Source organism: Gadus chalcogrammus, chromosome 6, assembly GCF_026213295.1.
Source record: "Gadus chalcogrammus isolate NIFS_2021 chromosome 6, NIFS_Gcha_1.0, whole genome shotgun sequence".
Taxonomy (NCBI): Eukaryota; Metazoa; Chordata; class Actinopteri; order Gadiformes; family Gadidae; genus Gadus; species Gadus chalcogrammus.
Genome location: NC_079417.1, coordinates 10112626 through 10117625, shown reverse-complemented (window position 1 = coordinate 10117625; position 5000 = coordinate 10112626).

Sequence of the window (5000 nt, the reverse complement as noted above, 5' to 3'; positions counted from 1 at the left end):
TTGCCTCTCCTCTCCTCTCCTCTCCTCTCCTCTCCTCTCCTCTCCTGTTCATCTGCTGAGGCGGATCTGAGTCTCCGCTAGCGGTGACAGAAGTAGGCTGTGCACACTGCAGCGGGCGCCCAATCAGGGGCGATCTGCATGGTAATGTGTGGCAGGGGCGGGATAATGAAGTTCCCAGCTTGCCGGCTGGAAGGCTATCCTCCGGTGTGCTGAGTGATTTATCTCCTCTGTCAAGAGCCAGGACAGCCAGGACTTGTCCTTCCCAGTGGTCCCCGGGAACAGGAGTCGACCGGAGCCAGATAAGAGACGCAGGGAGAGCAGAGGGTTGCGTGGAAAACCCGGTATGGCCTACATATGGTGAATTTGCAACAAAATAATGCCCAGCAACAAATCATACCGTATTGTCTACATTTCGAATAATAAAATACAAGCATTTTTATATAATGTAGGTATACAGCGTTGCTTTTAAGTAGCAGGTAGAATCAAGTTTGTTCTTTGGTTAGTTATTTTTGTCCCCTAAAATGGAGGACGATTCAAAATACAGTGTATCAAATAGTTGTACAGTCATAATGCATGGGCAAACAGAAGAAATTAAACTGTGGTAAATTGTCTTCAATAATCTTTGCAGAATAATTAAAATTCGCTTTTTGTTAGTCATTAATCATATCAGATGGAAACCCTGTCAACTGATCCAATGTCCGTATTCAGTTTCAAATCAGATTACAATCAAATCATTCAGTGAACTCCTAAGGTTCTCCCTTCAGTTGTCTCATTAAAACCTGAAAAGGCGAAACCTTAAGAGTCGTACGGTACCGGTGTTACCATGATAAAACGCCCACCAATAAAGTTTCAAGAAATCTTCCATTCTAATATACAACCACACACACACACACACACGCACGCACACACGCACGCGCGCGCGCACACACACACACACACACACACACACACACACACACACACACACACACACACACACACACACACACACACACACACACACACACACACACACACACAAACACACTTCTCATGCCCCTGTGTCTCTCTTTTGATCTAACATGGTTGTCTATCCTATGAGCCTGAGAGTGGACATTGCATGCCTGGCCTGTCTCTGGCTTGTTCTTGACAGCATGCCATTCAGCTCCTTGCCTTCGAGGCTTGAGGTCTGTGGTGGCTTTAAATCTCTGTCAGACTTGACCTTGGACTAAAGGAGTTACATTAGTCCAATGAAGTACATAATGAGTTCATTTAGGTAATTAAGCATTCAGGTGGAAAGGGGGGGGGGGGGGGGCGAAACGCTTGGAATATGCCCGAGGTCTTTTCCAATGGTCAGGACACTAAATAAAACAAATTCCCCCTCCCTCAACTATGTTTCTATATGTGACGCCCAGACCGTGGCGGAGATCTTTGGATGAATGCACATTCGAACAAACTGCTTTCTCCACTCTCGGTGCTTGATATAGTTTTCTACAAATAAAGTTATGTTGACTATTTTGTATTGTTCTAGCTCTCTGATGGATATTGTTGTGTTGACATGAGGCTGTCCATGTGTCTTCAAGTCAGTTCTTTGCATAATACTTTTTTTAATACATAAATTCTCGAGGCTGGCTATGACATGTCGAATATGCATTATTATCCAATCTGTTATTCCTGTATTTTTTTTTTTATATTGTATTGTTTTCAGAGAATAGTCGTGACTGTAAGGCCAGCTGGTAGTTGGGTAGCTAGTTTAAAAAAAAAAAAAAAATGTTATACCCGTCACAATGACGCTTGAACCAAGGAGAAATTTCAGGGTACAAGTTACTCTAATACACCACTATTATGAAGGTATGTTGTTTTGGAAATCTTTGCCCATATAAGTAGCCATTTAACAATGCTTCAGTCAACCAATCAGAGAATCAAAACCATCAACAAATAACAACCGCATCGCACCAGTTGGAACATTTTTCTTGAAAGAAAATCGTAATTTTGTTTAATGAGAATAACAATTTGCTTGCATTGTCTTGCCTCACCTCTCTCATTGTGGTTAATTAAAACAAACGAACAAAGAGTTCTCCTAACCTGAATAGCTGTGAGCTGACAAGACCAACCTCACTGGGATAGAATTAGTGCACATCGGAGGAATTCATTATCTCCGTTGTTCTGTCTAATTTGGAAGCCGTAAAATAGCTATCGGATACCAAAAATAAAGTACAAAGCGGTAAAAAGAAAATATGGGTTTTAAATGTTATCTAATTGATGTATGTAGTTTGGAAAATATGATCAAACTTAAGTTCTTCCCTTGTATATAAATAGTACTACTACTGTAATAATTAGTCAACATATTTTTCAGAAATTAATGTTGACAGTGTTTTTTCAAACTATGTATTCCAGCTGGTTAATATGTGTATGTATTCTACAGACTACAATCTCACACAGTTAACCTGAATATACATTGTACACAGGGAGATATAGATAAAAGAGAGGGCTGCATACAATGTCCCTAAAAAAGATGTAAAAATAAAAACGATAATGGGTAGCATCTCTGACGGTAGCCTGTACATGATGTTTTTCATTGCGTTGACGACAAAATAAATCCCCATTTTGCCTTGACGCTGAACACTTCCCTGCATTGCTTACATTTTTTAGGTTCTCTTTTCATCTTGTCGCTTTTTTGAATTTCACTTTTTTATTGTGTTTGTCAAACACAGCGTAGCACAACCCTCTGTTCAGGGTGCTCATTATTAGATAGCGTTACAACAAGTTGATATTCAAGCCGGCACAGAATAGGTACACAGTAATTGACTCCTGGAACCTTCTGGTTGCTTTAAAGGTCCAATAATGGCTTCTGCTTCCGCAGGCATACGGGTTGACATCTGCAATACGCTCATCTCATTTGTTACCGGGGCTGTCTGACATAAGCAGGGGGCCCTGCCACATGAATTGTAAGCAGGTACCTGCATTTCATGATGGACTCTCTTCCTGTCTCACGGTCTCTCTCTGTCTGCCAATCACAGCGCTCCCACTCGATCAATCTAGCCCCCCACGTTATCAGAAACACTTCCCATGGAAATGTTTTACAGCATTAAAGACAGATTGCATTGCAAGACCTAGGGGTGTGTGCTGTGTGGCGCACATACATACACACCCACACACGCACACAGATATGTACACACGCCCACACACACACTCACACACACACACACACAGACACACACACACACACACACACACACACACACACACACTTGCCCACATAGATATGTACATATGCACACACACGCACGTGCATGCATACACACACACACACACACACACACATACAGGCACACATACAGTTATATTCATGTGCACACAGAGACACACACGCACACACACAAAGATGCACATACAGAAAAACGGGAAACTGTGATACGAACGTTGTGGCTGCGTCACAGCCGAACGGGGCGCGCGTGTAAGGCGACGGAGGCTGGCTCATGTCTGGGCTGACGGTGGCTTGACGCGTTAGAAACGGATAAGGGTGACGGTGTGGGTGAGGGCGAGGGTGACAACGTCAGCTTGGCTCGCCTAATGAATGTCTCACTCCCCCCCGGCATGCCGCATTTCTCCTCCTCCTCCTCCTCCTCCTCCTCCTCCTCCACCTCCTCCTCCTCCTCCTCCTCCTCCTCCTCCTCCCCTCGCAGGGAGACGGAGGCCCCAACGGCTGCCTCACAGGGCCCCCCCAGTGCCTCACCGGTCGACAGCTAGTGCCGTCATCAGAATGACCTCGCGGGCCCCCCAGCCCAGCCCCGGGTGCTGGTGTCACTTTGGCTTTGGCGAGGGGCGGGCTTCCGCGGGTGGTGTCTGGGCAGCGTGAAGGGTAAATAGATTAATAGAAGCTAATGAGGGACAGAGGGAGCACGGCTGTGGATACAGGGACACGTCGGGCTCGTGTGTGTTTGAGCACTGAAGGGGAGGTGACTTCACATGCACCGCTCCACTGTTTGGGGTGATGGATTTAGTCGTTTGTTTCGGGACATGTTTCTTATCCTCCGTTATTCCCATTTTCACTTGGTCTCCTGATTTAATCGTTTTTTTATTTTCTTCTCCAAGCGCCATTGTGGCATGATGTTAAACAGCATTTGCATCTGAGGGTCGAATCATCAATTATTATTTATGCATGATATTTATATAATCATCCTTATCAACCACCAACCAACACCCAAATACCATAATTACTAATTTCTAATTGTATTTTTTCGAAATGAAGAAGAGTTGAGGGTAGTCTCTCTGATAGAGTAGCTACTTAAAGGGCCGTAAATTACCCTTTAACTGTAGGAGCCTGACAAAATACAACGCCAGCTCCCTGGCTTTCAGGAACAATGGGAGAATCAATGTCATCTAGTGACTCAGGCACTCAGTCAATATAAAGCACAGTCATCATTGACACTAATAACATAATGACTGCAGTCACTGGACAAGCACTGCGTGCTGAGTGCCCTGCTCATTCTCTCTCCATCAGGCCCATGGGCACACAAACCTACACACAGGGCAGACACACACACACACACATGCACTCTCACACACAAATACACAAACACACTCACACACACAAAGACACTTGCGCACACACGGGCGCACACACAAGAACACACATACACAAAGACGCATGCAAACATACCGGCACACACACACAAACACACACAAAGACACATAGACATATTGACACACATACGGGCACAAACACACAAACACACATGATGACACAAAGCGAGAGTCATTGCAGCAATACATTTTGTTATGCTTGCATTTAGTCCGTCTCTTTATCCTGTAACTCGACGATATTTCCACCCCATCATTTCCCTAATGGTCATCTGTTAGCCGCCATTCTCACCATTTCTCCTCCGTTTTCCTCATTGTTCTTTGCGAGCATCCATCTTTTTTCTCTGTGCCCTTTCCTAGTGCTTTGATTGTTGCCTTTCGCTGTGTGGCCCGCCATCTTAATCTCTCCCCTCTCCCCAAGCAAGGTGACAATTACA